Source organism: Malus sylvestris, chromosome 5, assembly GCF_916048215.2.
Source record: "Malus sylvestris chromosome 5, drMalSylv7.2, whole genome shotgun sequence".
In the NCBI taxonomy this organism is placed as follows: Eukaryota; Viridiplantae; Streptophyta; class Magnoliopsida; order Rosales; family Rosaceae; genus Malus; species Malus sylvestris.
This window is the reverse complement of record NC_062264.1, coordinates 27,115,349-27,142,934: the sequence shown is the minus strand read 5'-3', so window position 1 is coordinate 27,142,934 and position 27,586 is coordinate 27,115,349. Positions and strand designations below refer to the sequence as shown.

Sequence of the window (27,586 nt, the reverse complement as noted above, 5' to 3'; positions counted from 1 at the left end):
TTTTGGTTTTGCGATTAACTGTGGCTTCTTTAGACATGTTTGATTGGAACAACGAGGAGCTTGCAAACATAATATGGGGTGCGGCAGGTGAGAATGATGATCATATTGTGCCGTATAACGAGGCAAGTGATGATTATTGCAACAAGAAGGAATGGAAACAAGAATCTCACACCATCAAGCCTATTGAACAAAAGACCCATGGGTCCAAAAATTGACTTGCAGGACAGAAAGTTGGAAAGCGGTTGTAATTTTAACTAGACCTGGCTAGTTCAAACTTCACTTGGATACTCCAAGTTTAGTTTGAGGGGGGAGTAATAACTGATATAACAGAAATATAGTTAGAAGGGTATTATTGTAATTGGGTTATATGGCTATATAAGGGATTGTATAGCTATCATTTCCTTAAGTTTATTTGTATATATTTTCTCTAATCAATCAATACAATCTCTTTTGTTTATCTCTACCAATTCTTTCTCTTCCTCTGTATCAGTTCTTCATCTTTTGCTATGTAGTTAATAGTAGGAAGTGGGCTTCCAAGTCTTAACAATAATGGACACTATGAAATCAGGATAACCAAATGGGGATAACTATGTACGTCAAAAACACATAGTTTATATATATGTATACACCAATGTATTAAAAGCGTGAGGCGTGGGCGAGGCGTCCGAGGTGAAGCTCGGCCTAGGCGTGAGGCGTGAGGTGAAGCCTTACCGGATTAAATTATATATATATATATATATATATATATATATATATATATATATATATATATATATGTTTTATGTATTATACATATAATTGTATAAAAAATAATACTATGTAAAATAAACATCCATTCTCAATTTTTCATTCAAATCCATAGTCATTCAAAAGATAATATCATCTAAATTCATCATTCAAAGGTAATATCACCCAAATTCATCATTCAAAAGGTAATACAAACAAAGAAAACAATCATTCATCCAAATCTTTCCTAAATGCATGCTATTAAAAAAACAAAGTACAACACATTAAGCAAAATATTTCCTAACTGCATGCTATTAAAGAAAAAAACAAAGTAAGAAAAAAAACAAAGTAATTCCACACAAAGGTTTGCAAATAAATAAAGAAAAAAACAAAATAATTCCACTTGAAGCATCGATTCATTTCTGCCTAAACACATAAAACTTTATCACAACTCACAAGTTCTACAAGTTATAAAGGCCCTAAACAATAAAACCCAGCCCTACAACTACAAGTTATACGATTCTGTTTTGCGGCTGCCTAAACAATAAAACCCTAATCTTAAATTGGGGATTTCTGGGCTTCCTGACGGTGCTGTGGCGATGGCGGCGGGGTGATCACGGTGTGGCGACAGTGGCATAGCGACTGGGAGAGGATAGCGCCTGGGGTGACAGCGGCTGTGTTCTGGGCCTTTGGTGCGCGGGAGAAGAAGGTGAAGAAAGGGATCGAAGCCTTCGAAGGTATAGGGTGGAATCTGTTATCTTTATTATGTACCTAAGTCTAAAAACCCTTACCCAAACGGCGTCATTTTGGGTTTGAGTGGTTTTTTTTTATTTTTAAAGGGCAGAAAGGCGCCTGGACGGCGCCTCGGGCGAATCATTTCGCCTACTCCAGCAAAACAGAGGCGTTTGCCTCATCGCCCAGCCTCAAGGGTGCCCTAGGCGCACCCCAAGGCGAGTTCTTTAAAACATTGATACACACACGTCCCGGGCTGAGAAATATGAACAATTAATGGGTTTTCCATTCAAATTTACTTTTTGTGATTTTAGGGGTTTTGTTTGTAGCCTTGGATCATACATGTGTGTTTATTTTTGTTTTGCTTTCAGTTTCAGGAGACCCTGATTTTTCGTTTTATGGGCTTTTTTTTTGCAGCCTCGGAAGCCCTCTGTGCTCAAGGTAAACAATTTCAACTTTTTACTTCTAAAGCGTAGCTCTTATTTAGCAGTAGGTACTCCGTTGCATACAATAATATGTTTTGTGTTGTGTTGTTTCACCCTTTTGTCTCTCTGTGCTGCACTCAGAAAACAAGCCACCCTAATTCAAGCTTTCTATCTTCAGATCACCAGCAATAATCTCATCAGGGTCCCAGGAGGAATCACGAGGATTCATTGCCGAATTGGTATGTACTTATGCTTTTGCAAAAAGCCCTTTTCTTGCCATTTTTCTGTTTTAGAATTGGGACCAAAATGATTATGAGTGATTTTGAAAAACATAGAGATAGAAAAAATGGCTATCAAGCAAGCAAGCCGTGAGTATTCGAACATAAAATTTTCAGTCAAATGAAATAGTTGGCACCACAAGCTTTTAAGTAGGGAGGGATGTTTGATTATATATTTAAATTAAGCAAAGAATCTTGCACAAGAAAACGATCCAAGTTGAAGTAAACCAAATATATGGTGCAACAACTGTTAGTTTGCTCAGTCTTCATCACAATAATCAAATGAGCCCGAGGGGTTGATTTTCACAGTAACTACTGACTTTTTAGTATGCCAAATATATGGTGCAACAACTGTTAGTTTGCTCAGTCTTCATCACACTAATCAAATGAGCCCGAGGGGTTGATTTTCACAGTAACTACTGACTTTTTAGTATGTTCCGGATTATTTTATAGTGTTAATTACCTTTTACATTTTTGAGGTTCGGAGTGATTTTTAAAACGGGTCATGAATTTTAATTTTCTCATATTACACTCTCGTTGCTTCAGATTTTCCACATTTTGACTTGGTCTTCTTTTTTTCTTTGTTCTGTTTGAAGAACTTAGTACTTCTGATTTCAGTAGCAAAATAATTTGAACATGATGAGAGAGAGAGAGAGAGAGAGAGAGAGAGAGAGAGAGAGAGAGAGAGAGAGAGAGAGAGAGATAAAGCATCTATTTGATCTCTGTACTTTCTCTTATTCTTAAGTGTCGTTAAGGTTGCATAATTTTAACCTATCATCATGTAAGTTTTATAGTGTGTGTTGATGCACAAAATCAGTGAGGACTTTGGTACAACAAAAAGTGTCAAGTTTGTGACCTTCGCTAGATTGCGCCGATCACTAGTGTGGATAAGTATGTAAATGGATAGAGATAGGGAGGCAAACACAAGATGTACGTAGTTCACCCAGATTGGCTACGTCCACGGAGTAGATGAGTTATCATTAATTGTGAAGGGTTTACACGAGTACATAGGTTCAAGCTCTCCTTTAGTGAGTACTAGTGAATGATTTAGTACAAATGACATTATGAAATATTGTGGGAGAATGATCTCCTTTTATAGAAGAGAGCTTTTAGTTTTGTTCTGATATTGACATGTGTCGTGTTGTGATTGGCTTCTGATGTTGACACGTGTCACACTATGATTGGCTTCTGATGTCGACACGTGTCGCGCTATGATGGGCCTCTTGGTTAGAGGGAAACTCTTCTGGGTCCTTAACGGTATAACGTTGACCGGTGCTCGGTGTTTCAGAATTTGTCAAGTATAGTGCAAACAGTGTGTTTTGGAAGCGGGAGTGTGTGAAAAGTGTTGATGCGGATGATAGTGTCCAATTTGGGGACACTTCCCAGCTAGCAGAGCAGGTAACAGAGAGCTTTTTCCAACTCAAATTTAATGATTCAAGCTGCTTAAGAGTTGCATAACTTTTCCAAGTTGTAGTCTATGTGCCTAAGTTCTTGAGTACTTCACAGTCTTCACTAATGAATGTAACCATTAAGACTTGGAATGTCTTTGTGGGGTAAGAAATAACATTGCTAATTTCCGATTTATGGGTTCGAATTTTTGTCGAGTATGTGATTCTTGCAAAAGAGTAGTAAATATTGTTGTAAATATGTGTAAGTAGAGTTGTAAAACAAAGAGAGGAAATTAACTTTAAACAGATAAAGGAAACAAAATTAGAGCAAAAACTTCAAGTCTTTATAAATGTGAGGTTTTTCAGTAAGTGTGTTTTGTAAAAAGGTTTTAATCTTTCTTAGAAATATAACTTTCTCAGTTATGCAATGCTTTGAATAAAAAAAAAAAAACCATTGTAATGTTGGTGTTTTGTGTACCTGTTTCACATCTGTGTTGCAGAGATTTGATTCAAATTGGTGGATTTGGGTAAGAAACTAAGAAACCCTAAAATTTCTTTTGGTTTTAAGAGCTGAAATGGACATGCATGTGTCTCTTTGTGAGATTTAAGGGATTGAGGAATTTTGAGAGTGGTGGCTAGCTAAGGAAATAGAGAAGGAATAATTTTTTTGTTTTGGGATCTAGAGTTTACTGCAAAGTTGATTTCTCTTGATTTTTTTGTTATTTTAATGTCTTTTGTTCATGTATTTGAATGCATTTTTTTTTAAAATTTCTGCCTATTTATCTAAACCCCTATTCAATTTGTTGGAATTCATCAGAGAGTATTGGGTCTAATCATTTCCTTTTAATTGGTAAGGTTTCTTTCCCCTATATAATTTTGATTAGTATTTATAGATTTTCATCATAAATTATTGTATTCTCTTGTAAAGAAGTTCATTTTTGACACTTATGTAACCTTTAACACCACTTCACCAGATAACTCAATTTCAATTAGAGAAAGAGGAAGAGAAGAACTGGATTCATATCTGAGGATTTGGCATCACTTTGTCTGAAAGAATTACTGAAAAAAGAAGAGTTCAGCAATGAATATTTTGAGGTCTGTGATTCTATGTTTTAGGTAGATTGGAGATTTTGAATTAAGTTCGCTCAATATATTCTCATTTCCCTTTTGCTTTTGCTTTCCCCCTGTAGCCTTTCTCATGCAGTTCCAACTTTTCTACGAGGGCCATGCTGTGAAGGGAACCTTTCTGGTCAATAAAAAGGTATCATTTCTTTCATACCTGAGTTCAAATCCTATTTTTGAGCTTTTGTTCCGTCGGTAATCATGTAAAGCTCAAATATTTCCTACATGTCTTAATTTTGGATTAGTCTCTATATCTACACACATACATCGAACAAATATTCACTGGTCCCTAAACCCTAAACCCTAAATCATTAAGCCAAGCAAAAATGAATATTAAATCTTAACATTGGGAGAATACTAGGAGTCTTTTTTATTTTTTTATTTATTTTTTATTTGCCAATACTAGGAGTCTTAAAACCAAGTAGTGTTATATTTGAATAAATTTTTATTTGATCGACTGAAAGTAAAAGTCATATTTTTCTGGCAAGTACACACACGAACTTACACTCCTAAATACTCATAGCACAAACGAATGATGGACTCAGATAAACACCCACAAATACATATACTACACACAGATACTATAATGGTTTCTTCTCAGAATGCTTATCAAGACCTTTGACTCTGTTGGTTCTATTGTTGAAGTTAGAAAAACTCATGTGTTACTTTTACAGCAGACTAGAACATTGATGGAAGCAGCCTTGGCAAATATGCAACTTAAGGAAAATAGTTTGAAGACTGCAAGGAGCTGTAACTTATAAAGAATTTGGTTCAAATGCTCTCTTCGAACTCCCCCACTTGCAAGGTATCTGTAAAATCAGGGGATATACTCAATTAATTTAATTTTTTTTTATATATCTCAAGCTTCTGATCATTTTTCTGCATCATTGCTTTGTTTAGTTCGTTGAAATTTTGAGGGGTGAATTTTGACCTTTTGACCCCATTTGTGATGATCAAGTGCATAATTGTCTTTGATCTATGCGGGAATCAAGGAACTCACTTCCCTTTCATGCTTTGAATTCACTCTCAGTCTGGAGATTATATAATCATTTGGGTATGGTTGCTTTATGTTTCCCCTCTTCCGTCTCTAGGGTGTAGCTTCTGTCTGGTTATATGGGATTAGATTTGTGTTATTAATGTCAAATATTTTGAGTTAGGCTTTAGTCTTTCTTCCTTCATTTCTCAAAAGAGGTTAATTTTTGCATTTTGTAGACACAAAGGGGTTTTCATTGACATGTCTATCGTGATGAAATCACATTTTTTGGATTATGGTGCTTATTTTGATTCTTATGTGTAACTGTGGGTGATATAACATTATAGGCTTGAGGTACAATGCGTTATGTAGTCTTTTCCTTCAAAGATAACCGAGTGCCTCATAATAGATGTATCCCTTGGTTTGTCATTTTGTTACTCGAGCCCTATGCTTGGTTCTACAGTCAATTTTTGCCATGATTTTAGAAACATTTCTGTATCTTTGAAGTTTTGAAGTATTATTCAACATATGTTTGTTAATTTTATTTGTTTTTTTGTTTGTTGGGGTTTCTTGCAGCCAGACCAATGATAGATTTCGGATGAGCAAAGGCTGTTGAAACTATAAATTCATCTCTTACATGTGCCAAAGAAGTCCCAGAAATGCTCTGTGAGGTATGAGAAGAATCAGTTAGGGTGTGCATTGTTGGAAGTATGCCCACAAAGCCACTCATTTGATGTAATAGCTTTTTGGAATACTTATTGTGTTAAACTATTATATGTTTAATGGAGGGCAATCTTATTGTTAATCACTATTTATTTGTATCATGTGTTTAAGCAATAAGGGAATCCAAGGAATGTATTTGTTCTAAGAGATAAGTGATCTAATGAGTTAGATTATCGAGACCTTTCTCTTATGTTCATTCCTAAAACGTTCCTAGCCATAGGATTGCTAATTGGGCATTGACAATCCGCTAAGGCTAGTATGTGTTATGTTGACTCAATCGTGAGTATAACTAGTCTCAAGTCATTTGGTGTTGGACACTAAGACAAACACATAGGTGCTCGAAAGAGTACTCGAGTACACTGAACTACGATCAAAAGAGAGTTCGAACATACATGTCATGTATGAACTCTAAGGTTGCAATATGCAAAGTAGTCATTTGACCTGAGGCATCATCGATGTCTAATGGTTAGGTCCTTGATCTTTGATCCTGTCAACGGCATTCCTTTGGAGTGTCCACGGCATTGTTGGGGTCAAGCTATCTAGTCATGTAGGCATATGAATGTACAACAAGGGATCTCTAACCTTCCATGGTGGAGGGAGAATACTCTAAGATATGATTCTAAAGTCTTTGGCCAAAGCAACTGAATATGACTTAGGAAGTTTGTTCCAAATCATATTCAAGGGAATCATATAGGAAAGTATCACATTGGATAGTAGACATGAAACCAACTATCACTTAAACAATGTGATTAAGAGTATTGTATTAGAGAAGGACCGTATTGCATTGTAATTGTAACTGGATAGGTTCTCCAACCAATTCTACTTAGCTTGGGTAACCATGATATGCTGCTAGGCGTCACTCATGGTTTGTGGAAGCCCTAATGGTTAGCAAACACTAATCAACAAAAAGGGAGAATTGAAATGTGGTTTCAATTCACAATCGATCGTTAAGAGTAACATCGCCCACTGCCTCGCTAATTGGAACCTAATGGATCGTACACCGAGTAAGGATGTATGTGAAGAAATTATATGAAATGGATTAGCAATTAAATGGTTTAATTGAAGAATGGTCAAGATTAATTAATTAGTTAATTAATTATACGAAAGGTTCGTATTGGGCTTATATGTTGGTTTTGGGTTACGGGGCCCAAAAGCGTTTTGGTCCAAAAGGCCCATTATGTTTAAGTTGTATGACAACTAAAACAAAATGGGCAAATAGCCCAATAACAATAAGGAGGGCCGGCCATTAGGGTGAATTGCAAGTTTGCTTAATTGCAAGCTTGCCACTCACCAAAGAAATGAAGTATAAAAGGAATTTTATAGCTTTATTTTCATTAAGGTGTTTTCTAATTGAAATTGGGTGAAACGTTCTCTCCATTTTCTTCCAAGAGGGCAGCCACTAAAGGAAGGGACATCTAGCAATCTCTTCTTCCTTAAGTCATCCATATCATCTTCATAAAATACATCCTTGGTGTAGAGAATTAGAGACATCAAGCTTTTGGTGTTTTGGAGAACAAATCCTTATTTCTCAAATCTTCAAAGGAGCACCAAAGGGAGGATAACACAAGGAGGATTCAAGGAGCTTGGAGGTGACTTGAAGGCCCTCCACTTGGGTGAATCCCTTGTGTAAACAAGGATGATCTTCAAGGGTAAAGAAACTCTAAATCTTTACTTCTCTTTAATGTTGTTAAAGAGTTTATTTTGGTTCACCATATACTAGGCTTTGAAAGTCATGGGTTTTATGAATTGTTTTTGGATGCATGCCTACTTTAAAGTGTTAATTGCTAGCATATGTATTCAAATGTTCATACTTGTTCTTAGCTAGGACAAAATTTTTCCTTCAAGTGGTATCAGAGTCTAGGCCTAGTTTATGGTGAATCCTTTTGGGTTTTGTGATGTTCATGTTTTGTGATTTAAATGTTGTAAATGTTACAAGCTTTGTTCTTGCTTTTGAATATATAAATTTTGCTAGAAAATTTAGCATCTCAAATGTTGTAGATGTATTTCATTTAAGCATGAATATTGGAACTAAAATTTGGTGCCATGTGTTTTGGGAAATTCGGCCAAATCCAAAGGGTGATTTTTAGGGTTCATGTTTGGCTTGTTAAAATGGTTTTAAAGTGACTTATGGAACCCCTAAGTACCCTAGGATATAAGCCCTCTTTTGAGTGGTGAAAAATTGAGTTTTGATGAGTGAAAACATTCATGGGGCTATTATGAGTTTTCATGAGTGTTCTTCAATGTTCTTGAAGTTCTTGCCAAGAACATAAAGTTTTGAAGTTTTGATTCAAAAGTTTTATGTTTTTCATAAAGTTTTGGTTTATATTTGATGGGTGATGATTATTGATGAAGGATAATAAATATATTAATTGTTAGACAAAATTTCATTATTGTTTGACAAAAATTTCTTACAAACTTATCCTTATCACATTTACATCACCTAATAAAATCAACTTGCAAAACTTTTAGAAAATTTTCATTTATCTTATCTCCTTGGCCGGCCACCCCATCAAGTGGGGTATTTTTGGGTCTTTTGTGCAATTACATAAAGTTTTGATACTTTTGTGTATTTGCATTTTGGCCCAAAAATTTACGTTTTTACGTTAAGACCCAAAAACTCTAAAGGACAAATTGTTTTGATCCTTTAATGATGGTTTTGCATTATTAAAATTTTGGGATCTAGTTGTAATTACATGAAGTTGTGGACTATTGTGTTTTTACAAAGTGACCCCAAAAGTTTTTGTATTTGCATTATGGCCCAATTGTTGTGGTCATAGTTTCCTATTGGCCCAAAAGGATGAGAACAAAATTGTTTTGTCTCTTTAATGAGAATTGGATTTTCATTTCATATTAGTTCCATTTAAATCAATTCAATGGATCCAAAAACCAATTGTTTAAAGTAGTTTTCTTAGTTAATATGATTGATTAAGAAAAGGGTGATTATGAACCAAAGGCCACGATAATTGAGCTATGTGATTGGCCGATAAACATTATGAATGTTTGGGTTTTAGTAGTGTAGATTTGAATGTAATTTGATTAATTCAAGTTGTTGTAAATGGACATAAGTCCATTATTTGATTTGTGTTGTAAAAGGGCATAAGCCCTTATTATTATTTCATGTATTCCTTTTGTTTATTTGTATGCAAAATGGAATAGTTGGGTCCAACGCCCAATAGGAAATAACGGTTTAATTGGATTAAACGCGTAACTAAAATCAACAACTATCTACCTTAAACCCAAGGTCCAACACAAGGCTCGTGTTGGATCAAATCGAACGGTTCATAATCATCCTAAAAACCTAATATGACTATATAGTCCATATGAGGATGCAATGCGTTCGTTAGTAGTTCCATATAGTCTCGCTTGTTTCAACGAAACAGTGGGAGTATTATATGCTACTAATTCATATTAACTTGGACCAATGGTTGTGATAGGCCCAAGTTCTTTTAATGTGATTAAAATGTTTTGATGTAGCCCAAAACTATTCCCTCAAAATGAAGATTTAAGTTGATAAGCGAGAGATGTTTAGAACATCTCTTCGTAGGCCTTCCACCGTGGTGGGCTCCAAGCGTTTGTGACTCATACACCGGCTTCACCCTATCATGGGGGAGTACAAAGTATGCGCTTACATCCAGGAGGAGTCCATAAACATACGATGAGGTGAGTGTAGGCAATGAGGATAGCCGATATCATATCATTGTGAGGCTATTCTTGAACCCCTTCACACACTAAGCATGGTGGGAATAACTTAAACTAAGTGCAATGGTGCCGATATCGTATCATCGTGAGGCAACATTCTCTAGAGGCCAAACGGATGGGTAATTACAAAAGTTGTAAATGAATAATGCGTTATTCTCTCATCATTATTTTTGCTAACCAATATCGTATCATCGTGAGGTGGGCTTGGTAATGGTGAGTCTCCCATAACCCGCTAAGAGTTCAATATAACTCTCGAATTCTATTGAGGGATGTGGAATTCGCCAAAAATAGTGGGTGGTACTATTTGATTTAAAGACCCAATCAAATAGTTTTAAACAAACAATCTAATACGATTTCTGTTATGTTATGTAGTGAACGACATGCCTAAAATTATACCCACCATTATACTTGACAAAAGGGGCCTTAAGGGCCAACGTTTCCTTGCTTGGTATCGCCATATTGAGAATGTCTCAAAAGTGAAAGACATATTGTATGTGCTTAAGCAATCCCCTCCTCATGTACCTCCTACGAAACTAGCTTCAAAGGAGGAGTGTCAAAATTATATTAGACACTATGAGGATGACTTACAAGCCAAATGCTTAATCCTTACTTCACTTAGTGAGGAGCTTATGAAGCTACATAAGCACATGGACACTTCTTGTGCCATGGTTGAAAGTTTGCATAAGATGCATGACATTGAGACTAGTAATGTACGATTCTCAAATGTTTGTAGTCTAATGAATGCCAAGATGGCAAAGGGGGCATCGGTTCATAAACATGGACAAAAGATGGAAAAGATATTTAAAGATCTTAAAAGTTTAGGAACTTCCATCGATGGGAAAATGGCCCAAGACTTTTTCCTTGCATCTCTCTCGGATGATTTCACTAAGTTTATTGTAAACTATAAAGTGAATAGATTCGATCATTCTTTGAAAGAGATGATTGACATGTGCTGTAGATTTGAAAAAGGTTTCAAAATGGACAGTGGGAGTGAGAATGCAAACATAAGGAAAAGGTTGCATAAGAAGAAGGCAAAGAAATCCAAAGGAACATGCTTTCATTGTGGAAAGGATGAACGTTGGAAGAAGAAATACAGGGTGCGCATTGCGAGCCTTATGACACGAACTTTTGAAGAGACTATTTCTGTCATAGAGAGTTCTTTTACAGTGGGCTCCAATTCCTGGATATTTGATTCAGGCGCTAGTCAACATATCTGTAATACGATGCAGGGACTAGTAGGGAGCAAGTCACTGAGCAATGGGGAGATGATTGTGCGAGTTGGGAACGGCACTAAAATCTCAGTAAAAGCAATAGGCACCTATATGCTTAACCTACCCTCTGGGGAAGTCCTGGAACTTAAAAATTGTTTATATTTTCCTTCATGTATAAAGAATTTGATTTCCATCTCTAAGCTTTTACGAGATGGGCACTCAGTATTGTTTGACAAAATGAGTTGCACTTTATACTTGAATGGTCGTATTATCTCTCATGGTAATATGATAGAGGGACTTTTTCACCTAGAGACGAATAGTGGGTTGCACTGTATTGAAAGCGGGAATACCTCAAAACCCAAAAGGGCTAGAGAAGGTGTTAACCAAGAAAAGATGTGGCATCTTAAACTTGGACATGTGAACCTTGATAAGATTCGCAAGATGTCGAAAGACGGATATTTCCGCCCATTAGGTAATGACCAGATGGGTACTTGTGAATGTTGCTTGAAAGGGAAAATGACCAAATCTCCATTTACTGGAAAAGGAGAGCGTGCCACTGAAATTCTAGGGTTAATCCACACTGACGTTTGTGGACCTATGTCTACTACGTCGAGAGGAGGCTTCTCCTACTATATCACATTCACCGACGATCACTCTCGGTTTGGCTATGTGTATCTTATGAAGTGCAAGTCAGAATCCTTTGAAAGGTTCAAAGAATTCAAGAATGAAGTTGAGAAGCAAACTGGGAAACAGATAAAGACCCTAAGATCAGATCGAGGGGGTGAATATCTGAGTAATGAGTTCCTAGATTATCTCAAAGAGTGTGGAATAATATCACAGTGGACTCCTCCAGGAACTCCTCAACTTAATGGAGTTTCTGAAAGGAGAAATCGAACCTTGATGAACATGGTTCGTTCTATGATGAGTTCCGCTGATCTACCAGTAACATTCTGGGGATATGCTCTATATACAGCAGCTTACTTGCTTAATAGAGTACCTTCCAAGTCAGTTCCACAAACGCCCTATGAGATATGGCATGGAAGAAAGCCAAGTCTTAAACATGTTAAGATTTGGGGTTGTGAAGCATATGTCAAGAAGCTTGAAGCTACTAAGCTTGAAGTGAGATCAGTAAGATGTTATTTTGTGGGATATCCTAAAGAAACTATGGGATACGAGTTCTACCATCCTGACGACCAGAAAGTCTTTGTCGCCAGAAATGCTATGTTTCTTGAAGAACAATTTGTTCTCAAAGGAACTATAAGCAAACAGATGGAAATTAATGAGATTAATAATGAACCACAAATGAGCACTCGACATATTGACAATCCTGTTCCTAAACCCCTAGCTCCACGTAGATCTGAACGGGTTAGTAAGCCACTTGAAAGGTATGGCTTAGACAATGACTTTGATGAATTGTGCCTTCTAGGTGACAATGAAACAAAGGAGGACCCTAGAGACTACACTGAAGCAATGTCCGACATTGATTCAAAGAGATGGCAAGAGGCCATGAAATCCGAGATGGATTCCATGTATCAAAATCAGGTCTGGACTCTTGTAGACCCTCCAGAAGGTATTGTACCTGTTGGAAACAAATGGGTCTTCAAGAGGAAGATAGGCGTTGATGGGAACGTGGAGACTTATAAGGCTAGACTAGTAGCCAAGGGTTATAGGCAAAGAGAAGGGATTGACTATGAAGAAACCTTCTCTCCTGTAGCCATGATTAAGTCCATTCGGATTTTGCTTGCGATAGCTGCGTACCATGATTATGAGATATGGCAAATGGACGTGAAGACGGCCTTTCTGAACGGCTACCTAGAGGAAGAGCTCTATATGACTCAACCCGAAGGTTTCGTGTCCAAGTCTGAAAAGACTAAGGTATGCAAGCTCCAAAGGTCCATTTATGGACTTAAGCAAGCCTCCAGGAGCTGGAACATTCGTTTCGACACTGAAATCAAAACGTTTGGTTTTACTCAAAACGAAGACGACAATTGTGTTTATCAAAAGGTCGTTGGGGATGCAGTAGTATTCCTAGTGTTATATGTAGATGACATATTACTATTCGGGAATGACACTGCAATACTTTCTTCTGTAAAAGTGTGGTTGTCCAAAACCTTCCACATGAAAGATTTGGGAGATGCATCTTATGTACTTGGGATAAAGCTCTATCGTGATAGATCCAGAAAATTAATTGGATTATCCCAATCTATGTACATTGATAAGGTGCTAAGTAGGTTCCAGATGGAACAATCTAAGAAAGGTTTTCTTCCTGTTGGACATGGAATTCACCTTTCTAAATCCATGGAACCTAAAACTCCTGAAGAGATACGGCAAATGAGTTGTGTTCCTTATGCTTCAGCCATAGGAAGTCTTATGTATGCCATGATATGCACAAGGCCAGATATTGCATATGCTGTGAGCATTACTAGTCGATATCAATCTAACCCAGGATCAGAACACTGGGGAGCTGTCAAGACGGTCCTTAAGTACTTAAGAAGAACTAAGGACATGTTCCTCGTGTATGGAGGAGCATCAGAGTTGCGAGTGGAAGGCTATACAGACGCAGATTTCCAATCTGACGTCGATGATAGAAGTTCCAACTCCGGATATGTATTCACTCTGAATGGTGGGGCTGTCAGTTGGAAAAGCAAGAAGCAAAGTGTAATTGCTGATTCCACGACAGAGGCTGAATATGTCGCTGCAGCTGAAGCCGGCAAAGAAGCGTTCTGGATGAAGAAGTTCATCGCTGAACTTGGGGTGGTTCCAACCATTACATCACCAGTAACTTTGTACTGTGATAATAGTGGGGCGATAGCTCAAGCCAAGGAACCCAGGGCACATCAAAAGAACAAGCATATTGACAGACGCTTTAATATCATTAGAAGATATGCTGCCGAGGGGAAAATCAATATCCTCAAAGTTGCTTCAGCCGATAACGTAGCAGATCCACTGACAAAGCCAATGTCTCAGATCCAGCTTGACCGTCATATGGAAAAGATGGGTATTAGATACATGGGAAGGTGGCTTTGAGTGCAAGTGGGAGATTGTTGGAAGTATGCCCACAAAGCCACTCATTTGATGTAATAGCTTTTTGGAATACTTATTGTGTTAAACTATTATATGTTTAATGGAGGGCAATCTTATTGTTAATCACTATTTATTTGTATCATGTGTTTAAGCAATAAGGGAATCCAAGGAATGTATTTGTTCTAAGAGATAAGTGATCTAATGAGTTAGATTATCGAGACCTTTCTCTTATGTTCATTCCTAAAACGTTCCTAGCCATAGGATTGCTAATTGGGCATTGACAATCCGCTAAGGCTAGTATGTGTTATGTTGACTCAATCGTGAGTATAACTAGTCTCAAGTCATTTGGTGTTGGACACTAAGACAAACACATAGGTGCTCGAAAGAGTACTCGAGTACACTGAACTACGATCAAAAGAGAGTTCGAACATACATGTCATGTATGAACTCTAAGGTTGCAATATGCAAAGTAGTCCTTTGACCTGAGGCATCATCGATGTCTAATGGTTAGGTCCTTGATCTTTGATCCTGTCAACGGCATTCCTTTGGAGTGTCCACGGCATTGTTGGGGTCAAGCTATCTAGTCATGTAGGCATATGAATGTACAACAAGGGATCTCTAACCTTCCATGGTGGAGGGAGAATACTCTAAGATATGATTCTAAAGTCTTTGGCCAAAGCAACTGAATATGACTTAGGAAGTTTGTTCCAAATCATATTCAAGGGAATCATATAGGAAAGTATCACATTGGATAGTAGACATGAAACCAACTATCACTTAAACAATGTGATTAAGAGTATTGTATTAGAGAAGGACCGTATTGCATTGTAATTGTAACTGGATAGGTTCTCCAACCAATTCTACTTAGCTTGGGTAACCATGATATGCTGCTAGGCGTCACTCATGGTTTGTGGAAGCCCTAATGGTTAGCAAACACTAATCAACAAAAAGGGAGAATTGAAATGTGGTTTCAATTCACAATCGATCGTTAAGAGTAACATCGCCCACTGCCTCGCTAATTGGAACCTAATGGATCGTACACCGAGTAAGGATGTATGTGAAGAAATTATATGAAATGGATTAGCAATTAAATGGTTTAATTGAAGAATGGTCAAGATTAATTAATTAGTTAATTAATTATACGAAAGGTTCGTATTGGGCTTATATGTTGGTTTTGGGTTACGGGGCCCAAAAGCGTTTTGGTCCAAAAGGCCCATTATGTTTAAGTTGTATGACAACTAAAACAAAATGGGCAAATAGCCCAATAACAATAAGGAGGGCCGGCCATTAGGGTGAATTGCAAGTTTGCTTAATTGCAAGCTTGCCACTCACCAAAGAAATGAAGTATAAAAGGAATTTTATAGCTTTATTTTCATTAAGGTGTTTTCTAATTGAAATTGGGTGAAACGTTCTCTCCATTTTCTTCCAAGAGGGCAGCCACTAAAGGAAGGGACATCTAGCAATCTCTTCTTCCTTAAGTCATCCATATCATCTTCATAAAATACATCCTTGGTGTAGAGAATTAGAGACATCAAGCTTTTGGTGTTTTGGAGAACAAATCCTTATTTCTCAAATCTTCAAAGGAGCACCAAAGGGAGGATAACACAAGGAGGATTCAAGGAGCTTGGAGGTGACTTGAAGGCCCTCCACTTGGGTGAATCCCTTGTGTAAACAAGGATGATCTTCAAGGGTAAAGAAACTCTAAATCTTTACTTCTCTTTAATGTTGTTAAAGAGTTTATTTTGGTTCACCATATACTAGGCTTTGAAAGTCATGGGTTTTATGAATTGTTTTTGGATGCATGCCTACTTTAAAGTGTTAATTGCTAGCATATGTATTCAAATGTTCATACTTGTTCTTAGCTAGGACAAAATTTTTCCTTCATGCATGTGGGGATTTGATTTGATTTCTGATAAGAGGCATGGAAGTAAGCAAGTTGTTGGTAAGAAATCCAAACAATTGCAGTTGGAGGAAACAAATTCTTTATTCCTCATCTTTTGTAAATTTTTCAGTTTATGAAATGTGATAATTAAATTTGTTGTTTTGAACATCAAGAAGTCGGTACTTATTCAAATCCCCTCACGCCCAGAACTTCAGTGATTCTCTAGAGTGTGCATATAATTTTGGAACAAAATGCGGGAGTTCAAGATTTTTAGTGTTGTAAAACCAATTTGCTTTCAGAGGGATCGACTGGGCATCCATTAACGCAATGTTTTTATAATCTATTTGACATTCCTACAGCATCGCGCGGGCATCTATTCTAGTTATTCACTATATTTCCTTCTTTCTTTGTTTCTTTGGTGAGTGAGAGATATTAGGTGTATTGAGGGTTTGAGTTATGATATTGCCAAACACTTTATATACACTCCCATTTGATTGATAATGGATTATTGGTGAACTTCTACTGCTTCGAGGACGTACTCCAGTTACATTGATTGTTGAGGAACCTTGTTAAATTTTGGTGTCTTTTCTATTTCATTCTTGCATTTCATTTGGTAATTTCCTGTAGGTTAGTTTGAGTTAGTTTCCAATTGGTTTGGTGCTATCCTAGCACAACAGTAAACTTGGAGAAGGAAATTTTGGATGCTAGAGAGAAAATTGAATATTTCCGTGTCAAAATGCAATTCAACCTTCAAACTTGTAATGTATTTTTGGTATTTCATTTCTTTGTGTATGTATCTCGCTTTTGCTTCATTCTTTTTTTTTTTTTCCTTTAGCTTGTGGCGCGAAGTATAATTTTTCTCCTTGATTTTGGAATGTTCTTAGTACGACGTGTTTATTGTTTTAAAATGTAATGTGCATGTTATTAATTTTTCTTGATCATTAAAAAACAAAGAACACTAGTAAATTGGGCGAATATGTAAAATACTCACTGAAGAGTACCTAAGTATTATACTCAGTTCAGTTATTGCATCCGTTATATTTCTTCCATAAACATGAATTGCATGTGAGGATAGAGTCTGAGGTCTAATTCCCCTCTCCTCCAATATTGCTTGTGTAAAAACCATATAAACCATTTCGACAGAGATATAAAAAATAAAAAATAAATAAAAAGAGCTTGGAAAACCAGCAGCCACGACCAGGCTCCCCTTGATCTCTCTTCCTTCACTTTACTCTTCTTACTGGGTCGATGACTCTTGAAATCAGGTCTACTGAATGGGAAGGATCTTGCTTTTCAAAATCAGCCTCGACCAAAACCAGCAAGTGCATCACATTGATGCTACACTGACGTGTCGGGTATTGGTTAGTCCTTGTCGATATTAATTTGCTTTGGATGCTCTCTGGTCAAAAAGATGAAATCAGTAGATAGAGCAACAAAGTTGAATTTGCACGTAAAGCGCCTAAGGCCCCGCCGGGCGGCGGGGGGGGGGGCGGCTATTGCCTACTGTGTGCTGGCCACTACCATAAAGCGCGTAGTAGCATTATTAATTATAAAATATTTTTTAAGTATGTGAAAGTGATTAATCCTTGTCTCTCCAAATTTTCAATTTTTGTACTCCCTGGAGAATTTAAGGTGTGTATGTGATCTACTTTAAGGTGTGTATGTGATCTGCTTTAGAAGGACTCGGCTGGCTATGTCCTCCACTAGCACTAGGCAACTTCCTTGCATCTAGAGGAGCTGGATTCATTCTTAATTTCACCTTTCTTTCTTAATTTCACACTGAGGGGATATTTTATACTAATCATACTAAGGGGATGCGGAAGAGTATGAATTCAAAACATAGTGAGTTTAAGAGAAATTTCTTGACCATAAAGGTAATCCATCGCTTGTTTTTCTCGTAATCAGGCTAAACCCTAGTTCACCGAAGCCAATTTGGGAGGTATGCGTTTTCTATACCAAGGTTCGCTCGTTCATTTTCAAATGTTTTAGTTTGCTTCTATCTTTAATTGAAGAGTCGTGTATATTTTGTAAGCTACCATGACATTTTGGATTAATAATGAACGAACAAGTAATTTTCTGAGTGCTACGGTGACCCACCAGGTGTAGGTTAGCTGTCTTTGTCAAGATTAAGTTTCATTGGATGATCTGCTGATCAAAGATGAAACTAGTGGATGGAAACAAGAAGAGTAATGATAGGGTGACTAAATTTACAAAAAAAAATAATGTGTCACCAATCCAAAAAAAACATGTTAATCTACGCTTAAGTAGTAATTCAATCATCAACTTTCATGTCATTTAATTTACAAATTTTAGTCTATAAATTTAGTTCATTAGTATTATAAAAAAAATTATGCAGGGATGACTTGTGAGTTGTGAATTGTAAGCTTTAATGAAAGTTGTGAACTCGGGAGGATAATTCTCTACCCTCCTAATCTCTCTACTCTTCCATGCTCTCCTATTTATACGGTCACGGTTAAACCACGACAACAAGAAAAAAAAAACAATATGTGAGGTGAAATGATGGATGAGGATGAGAATAGGATGGTAGAGAATCCTCCTCCCTCATGAGGATGTGCCCATTTTCTGTCTTTCTTCTTATGTGTGAACGCATTGAATTTTTATTCGGGTAAAGTAAGGTGCTTGAGTTGGGTAATTTCATTTCTCCTTTTTGGTATTTGACATCTCCGTCAGATTGTCCAGAGCATATAGAACTTTTGTAACTTTGTGTAAGTCAGGTCAACTAGTACAATTGCTGAACTCAAAATGATCTAGCCTCTGCGGCCAACTACTCTCTCCTCCCTTGCTTGCTTTTCATTCCCAATTTCTACCTCTGTATGTCTTTTGCTTAGTTTTAGTGCCTAGATAGATAGAGAAAGAGAGAGATGGTGGATCATGACTCGCTTGCTTAGGCCAAGACACATAAATTCGGACAGAGTTATGGACTCTCTTATGATCTCTTGATAGTCTTGAATGACACACCCCGATCCAGAGGATCCAGGCGTGCTGGCCGTCACGTGGGCGTGACGTAACCAAAAGTGCGACACGGAAGCAAGATATAATAGATTATGAAGGAATTCAAATCAATCTCTAGTAGAACAACCTACTAGAATAACAGGATGAGTTATAAAGTAAACATATAACTTCAGAGCATAGGTTTAAGTGCAGTCTAGTAGGACTAAAATAAAAGTACATCACCAGCAGGTGAGTCCTACATGTAGAGCGTCTGTCAGAATGCCGGAAAAAGACCTCGAGAGCCACCAACCTCTAACTAGAACCTGGAAGGGCGCAAAACAAAGATGAGTGGGTCAGTAAAACCAAAGAGTTTTCCAAAACATTTCATTTAAAACATTTCTAACGGCTCACCGTAAAACCTGTATACTTTCCCAGAAAATAGTATATAAACATATATATATACGTAACATCAAAACTCAGCTCATATCCATCATCATAACATCTCAGAAATGATATGCCATGCCCAAAATATAATCAGAATGTATCAATACTAATCAGGTGAAATGAATAATCAACCGGAGACCCTACAATGGTCCTGTACGGCTGATTCTAAAGCTCAACATCCCACTCAGCCGGAGTCACCACAGTGACCTATACGGCCCAACTCTGCACGTCACTCGGAACTACATAAAGTAGTCTGTACGATGAAAGGTGTATAAATACGCTCTAGTGCTTCTCTCATCAATCATCAGCGCGCATAACTAAGGTCACCCACTAGTCGGAATCACATCTAGTGATCTGTACAACTAGCATGTCGGAACCCTCACATGGTCTGTAAGACATCCACCTACTTGGATCCAAGATGAGCGTGCGGTGTGGTGAATAAATATAAGCACTAACACCTAGGTGCAGGTTATGAGCTTTCAATGCAATTCACATACAATAATTCATCTGCATAATAATAAAACCCACCTGTGCGTCCACCGCGTCAATTCACATATATATGCATCAATTATCAAACTAAATATCTCAACAATTTCATGCATGGCAATTTAAATCATAACTTTCATAAAAACGTATTTTCTGGGAAAAACAGTTGTATATAGGTAATACGAAATCAAAACTGCCCACTCACTGATAAGTCGATGGGTCGTAACCCCCGTGACGTCCCTGGATGCGCTCGTCCTCGGGATAGGTGTCACCTATATGCGAAACAAGTATAAAAACGTTAATTTAAACACATAACCAATAATTCGAAATAACTTCTCATACGATGCTCAATTTGGGTATATGAATATACCACATCGACCTACTCGACGTCACGGACGTCGAGTAATTTTTAGAAAAAATTTTGGAGGCCCCACGCGCCAGGACAGGCACGGGGACACGCGCCCCCACGCGCATCATCCCCTACCTCGGGCTCGCCGGACTGGTTTTTCCGGCGGCCGGTTTCCGGCCAAACTTTGAACGTCTCATTCTCCTTCGTTTCTCAACCATTTTCTTCGTATTTTATACCAAATTGAAGCCCCAAACATGTAGAATCATGATATACTACTTTTAAGCTCCAAAAACAACTAAATCTCATCGGAAAAATTCAAGCAAAACCGGCCAAACTTAACCCTCGTGATCCCGACGTCCAAATCCTTCAAACGAAACACTCCGAGCTTCCTTAGGACCTCACTAAGCTCACTATAAGCTTAGAATTCCTTGAAACACAACATTTCACGTGTGCATGAACAGTGACCAAAAATGGGGGTTTCGGGTTCACGTGAAATCGAAGGTTTCACGTCCTAAAACTAGTACCAATCAACTCAAAACATCTCAAGGATGAAGATTCTTACCTTGGTTGCTTCGATCCACTGAGTTTTGGGGGGTTTTGGGTGAGGCCGTACCAAATGGGTGTGAGAGAGAGAGCGAGTCGAGATGGAGGAGAAAGAAAGGGCTATGGGATAGAGAGAGGGAGAGTGTGAGGGTTTTGATGTCCACATTCAATCCACACCATCCATTTTTCTAAATCCCTAACCAATTAACAAGAACCAAATTAATAATCCAACTTATCTTATTTATTTTCTTCCAAAACATATCTAAGATTAAACTAGATAATGTCACACACACACGTACCTTAATGCCCGTTGAGGGTAAATCCGTCATTTTGGCTTTCCCGACAAAAGTTTTGGAACGGGCTGTGACAATCTCCCCTCCTTATAGAATTTCGTCCCCGAAATTCCCATAACCAAATAAACCACTTAATACCCATAGAATAATCTTGGGTACATCTCTCTCATTCGATCTTCTGTCTCCCAGGTAGCTTCTTCTACGGAATGGTTCCTCCACAACACCTTCACCAAACTCACCGTCTTGTTCCTTAGAACCTTATCTTTCCAATCCAAGATAGTGACTGATTCCTTATCATATGTCAAATCCGGATTAATCTCTAGCGGTTGAGGAGGGATCACATGAGAAGGATAAAAAATATAATGTCGAAGCATAGAGACGTGGAACACATTATGGACCTTAGATAACTCCGGAGGCAACTCCAACCGGTAGGCAACTTCACCAACTCTTTCAGTGATCACATAAGGTCCAATGTATCTCGGACTTAGCTTCCCTCTTTTTCCAAATCGTACCACACCTCTCCAAGGTGACAATTTCAAAAATACCCAATCACCTACATCATACACTCGAAAGGTGACATACCAATGCTCGAATGAAAACTATTATTGTAGGCAAACTCCATCAAGTCTAGGTGATCATGCCAGGAATCACCAAATTGTAATACTGAAGATCTCAACATATCCTTATTTAATTCCTCATTATTCGAAACATACATTCTGTTTTCCTGCATAAGCATACCATCTGATTCTCGAATTCTGAGGTCTTTCTTTTTCCCTTCACTTCTTAATTGAACCATTTCTTGAATTTCCTCATCCACCATCTGAGCTTCGAGTATACGATCCACCAAGACTGGCCTGACTTGAAAACTAGCAAGAAAAGCTCCACTTCGGTCTTCTAACTCCAACCTTACTCCAGTTGCCCTCAGTTCAGCAAGAAGAGGAACACGGCTAGCATATAAGGCATTGAGTCTACCTTGAGGTTTCCTACTCAGTGCATCAGCTACCACATTAGCACGACCCGGATGATACTCAATAGTACAGTCATAATCACTTAACAATTCCATCCACCTTCGCTGACGAAGATTAAGATCATGCTGAGTAAACAGATACTGAAGACTCTTGTGATCAGTGAAGATCTTACATTTCTCACCATATAAATAATGCCTCCAAATCTTCAAAGCAAAAACAATGGCTGCCAATTCAAGATCGTGAGTAGGATAATTCCTTTCATGATTTTTCAACAGCCAAGAAGCATAAGCAATCACTATATTATGCTGCATCAAAACACATCCCAAACCATTCAAGGAAGCATCACTATAAATCTCAAAATTACCGCTATCATCAGGAATTACCGCTATCATCAGGAAACTCCGCTCACAATTTTCATCCCACTCGAATTTAACATCCTTCCTGGTCAACTTCGTTAATGGCAAAGCAATCATAGAAAAATCCTGAACAAACCGTCGATAATAACCTACTAAACCAAGAAAACTTCGTACCTCAGTGACGGTTCGAGGTTGCTCCCAATTCTCCACCGCTGCTATCTTTTGAGGATCAACTTGAATTCCTTGAGCCGATACAACATGCCCCAAAAATGCCACTTCAGTAAACCAAAACTGACATTTACTGAACTTAGCATACAACTGATGCTCCCTTAATTTCTTTAATACCAAGTTAAGATGTCGGATATGATCTGCTTTAGATTTAGAGTATACCAGAATATCATCAATAAAAACAATAACAAATTTATCAAGATATTGCTGGAATACCTCATTCATCAACCTCATGAAAGTTGCAGGTGCATTAGTCAACCCAAATGGCATAACCAGAAATTCATAATGTCCGTAACGGGTTCGAAAAGCCGTCTTAGGTATATCTTCCTCTTTAATCTTCAACTGATAATAACCGGATCTCAAATCAATCTTAGAGAAAACACACACACCTTTTAGCTGATCAAACAAATCATCAATGCGAGGCAATGGATAACGGTTTTTAATCGTTACCCGGTTCAATTGCCTATAATCAATACATAATCGCAGAGTTCCATCTTTCTTCCTCACAAATAATACCGGAGCTCCCCAAGGTGACGAACTAGGTTGAATAAAACCTTTATCAAGTAATTCTTGCAACTGAATTTTCAATTCTTTCAGCTCAGCATGAGCCATTCTATAAGGAGTTAGAGATATAGGGGTCAGTACCTGGAAGCAAGTAAATAGAGAATTCCACCTCTCTGTCTGGCGGCAACCCCGACAAATCATCAGGAAATACATCAAGATAATGTCTGACCACACCAACTTCTTCTATACTAGTAGGAACAACATCATTTAACACCACATGTGCTAAATATCCCTGACAACCCTTCGATAATAATTTCCTTGCTCTTATGGCAAAAATAACACCATGTCTCACCCCACTTCTTTCGCCCACAAAAGTAACCTCAGGTAGTCCAGGACGATAAAAAGTAACTGATTTACCATAACAATCAATATGGGCATGATTATAATGAAAACCAATTAGCTCCTAGAATCACATCAAAATCCACAATATCTAACGGAATAAGATCAGCTGACATAACCACGCCCTCTACCATCACTGGACACCCAAGATACACACTATCAACATAACATTTATCTCCTCTAGGCATGGCAAACTCTAAATCAAATCCTAGAGGTGAAGGGTGAGGTTGGGTCATTTGAGCAAACGTATGAGAAATCACAGAATGCGTAGCACCACAATCAATCAAAACCTTAGCAAAATGACCAAGAACATTTAACGTACCCATGATCAAGTCTGGATGGTTCTGAGCCTCTTGCAGTGAGATGTGATTAACACGCCCCTGAGCTTGCTGTCGTCCACCACGACCTCTACTGCCTTGATTACCTCGCCCTTGAAAAGTACGTCCCTGGCCTGGCTGACTAGGCTGCCTAGATGATCCTGCACCACCAGTAGCAACTTCCCCCTGACGGGGCTGACCTCCCTGATGCCACTGAGATCCACTAGCTGGCATGGATGAATAAAAAGAATAACCCCCAAAGTCCTGAGAATACCCTGCCTGAGGATAAGGCTCATGGGGATACTAATGAGGTCCGGGAGCATACGGAGCAGCATCCCCCTGGTAGTGGTAGGCACCACCACGACTCGACTGGCCATAACCGCCTGGTCCAAAGCCATGCTGAATCGGCGCTGGAGGTGGCATAGTGGTCTGCTGCGGTCTCTGCTGACCCTGGGGACACTGAGAAGCCCGATGTCCCATTTGCCCACAAGTAAAACAAGCACCACTACCTCTCCTACACTCACCATGATGACAAAAATTACAACGGCGGCACCACGACGCGCCAGAACCACCAGCACCACCAGAATCCCTCTGCCTCTGAAATCTAGGCCCACCAGAAAATCTACCACCACCTCTCCTCGGGCCAGTAATACTATATCCACCACTAGAAGAACTCGAACTTGCTCCACTCTTCTTAAAATTTTGAGTCTTGCGAGGTCCCGGAATAGAGATACCCTTACCTTTATCATCCTTCTTCTAACCTTCATTCTTGTCCTCGTCATCCTCACTCTCACTGGGAAGATTATCAAAATCCTCCATCCTGACCAAAATCTCGAAAAACTCATGGTAATCGGCGCAGGGAAGTGCACTGGCAAAGGTACGCCACTTTCTCTTAGTTCCCAATTTGAAACGTCGAAGCATCTCTCCCTAATTACCAGCTGTATCAGGTCATAGTGAGACAAATCAGTAAACTTTCTGTAGTACTCATGAGCTGTCATATTCCTCTGTTTCAACCGAGTAAATTCCTGTTTCTTGCGATCAATATACTCTGGGGGGACAAATCTTTTCTTGAAATTATCTTTAAATACCTCCCAATCAGATGCCATAGCTGGGGACATAAACTGCGTCTGATTCCTCCACCAACCTGCCGGCTCTCGACCCAAAAACCAGGTAGTGGTCTCTACCCACCTATCAGCCGGAAAGTTCCCCTGACTTTGCATCACCTGAAACGTCTTTTCAATATGGTCTAGCCATTTCTCTGCCCCCTCGTGACCTTCATCACCCATAAAACGATCTAATTTCAAATTGTACATGGTCTCTAGGGGTGTCCTCTGAGGTGGGGGAGGAGGACGAATCACATTCTGAAAAGCCTGAGCCATTACTTCCCCCAACTGAACGATATCCGAGAAATTAGGATTAGGAGTACGGCGGGACTCCCTACGCTCTCTTCGAGGCGGCATAATTCTGACAGAAAACATCAAAAGATCATTAAAGCATTAACAATTATACAGGACTGCAACCTAAGCTCTGATACCAAACTGACACACCCCGATCCAGAGGATCCAGGCATGATGGCCGTCACGTGGGCGTGACGTAACCAAAAGTGCGACACGGAAGCAAGATATAACAGAATATGAAGGAATTCAAACCAATCTCTAGTAGAACAACCTACTAGAATAACAGGATGAGTTATAAAGTAAACATATAACTTCAAAGCATAGGTTTAAGTGCAGTCTAGTAGGACTAAAATAAAAGTACATCACCCGTAGGTGAGTCCTACATGTAGAGCGTCTGTCAGAATGCCGGAAAAAGACCTCGAGAGCCACCAACCTCTAACTAGAACCTGGAGGGGCGCAAAACAAAGATGATTGGGTCAGTAAAACCAAAGAGTTTTCCAAAACATTTCATTTAAAACATTTCTAACCCCTCACCGTAAAACCTGTATACTTTCCCAGAAAATAGTATATAAACATATATATATATATATATATACGTAACATCAAAACTCAGCTCATATCCATCATCATAACATCTCAGAAATGATATGCCATGCCCAAAATATAATCAGAATGTATCAATACTAATCAGGTGAAATGAATAATCAACCGGAGACCCTACAATGGTCCTGTACGGCTGATTCTAAAGCTCAACATCCCACTCAGCCGGAGTCACCACAGTGACCTATACGGCCCAACTCTGCACGTCACTCGGAACTACATAAAGTAGTCTGTACGATGAAAGGTGTATAAATACGCTTTAGTGCTTCTCTCATCAATCATCATCGCGCATAACTAAGGTCACCCACTAGTCGGAATCACATCTAGTGATCTGTACGACTAGCATGTCGGAACCCTCACATGGTCTGTACGACATCCACCTACTTGGATCCAAGACGAGCGTGTGGTTTGGTGAATAAATATAAGCACTAACACCTAGGTGCATGTTATGAGCTTTCAATGCAATTCACATACAATAATTCATCTGCATAATAATAAAACTCACCTGTGCATCCACCGCGTCAATTCACATATATATGCATCAATTATCAAACTAAATATCTCAACAATTTCATGCATGGCAATTTAAATCATAACTTTCATAAAAACGTATTTTCTGGGAAAAACAGTTGTATATAGGTAATACGAAATCAAAACTGCCTACTTACTGATAAGTCGATGGGTCGTAATCCCCGTGACGTCCCTGGATGCGCTCGTCCTCGGGATAGGTGTCACCTATATGCGAAACAAGTATAAAAACGTTAATTTAAACACATAACCAATAATTCGAAATAACTTCTCATACGATGCTCAATTTGGGTATATGAATATACCACATCGACCTACTCGACGTCACGGACGTCGAGTAATTTTTAGAAAATTTTTTGGAGGCCCCACGCGCCCCCACTCGCCAGGACAGGCACGGGGACACGCGCCCCCACGCACATCATCCCCTACATCGGGCTCGCCGGACTGGTTTTTCCGGCGGCCGGTTTCCGGCCAAACTTTGAACGTCTCGTTCTCCTTCGTTTCTCAACCATTTTCTTCGTATTTTATACCAAATTGAAGCCCCAAACATGTAGAATCACGATATACTACTTTTAAGCTCCAAAAACAACTAAATCTCACCGAAAAAATTCAAGCAAAACCGGCCAAGCTTAACCCTCGTGATCCAGACTTCCAAATCCTTCAAACGAAGCACTCCGAGCTTCCTTAGGACCTCACTAAGCTCACTATAAGCTTAGAATTCCCTGAAACACAACATTTCACGTGTGCATGAACAGTGACCAAAAATGGGGGTTTCGGGTTCACGTGAAATCGAAGGTTTCACGTCCTAAAACTAGTACCAATCAACTCAAAACATCTCAAGGATGAAGATTCTTACCTTGGTTGCTTCGATCCACTGAGTTTTGGGGATTTTTGGGTGAGGCCGTACCAAATGGGTGTGAGAGAGAGAGTGAGTCGAGATGGAGGAGAGAGAGAGGGCTACGGGATAGAGAGAGGGAGAGTGTGAGGGTTTTGATGTCCACATTCAATCCACACCATCCATTTTTCTAAATCCCTAACC

The 27,586-nt window shown here is 38.7% G+C and overlaps 1 protein-coding gene, 1 long non-coding RNA gene and 1 pseudogene across 20 annotated transcripts in view; all 3 read left to right on the top strand.

Moving 5' to 3' along the window:
- Nucleotides 1–27,586, top strand: part of LOC126621361 (disease resistance protein RPV1-like) — a 193,196-nt gene that overhangs the window by 28,622 nt on the left and 136,988 nt on the right. The window lies entirely within an intron of this gene.
- LOC126621359 (disease resistance protein RPV1-like) overlaps nt 1–27,586 on the top strand; it is a 249,955-nt pseudogene that overhangs the window by 114,546 nt on the left and 107,823 nt on the right.
- On the top strand, nt 1,705–3,743 carry LOC126621439 (uncharacterized). Of its 2 annotated transcripts, none has more exons than XR_007622962.1 (3): nt 1,705–1,899; nt 2,062–2,122; nt 3,450–3,743. It is a non-coding gene; the product is annotated as an uncharacterized LOC126621439 (long non-coding RNA). The 2 variants fall into 2 exon arrangements; XR_007622963.1 differs by lacking the exon at nt 3,450–3,743 and adding an exon at nt 2,529–2,818 and having other exon boundaries at nt 2,062–2,414.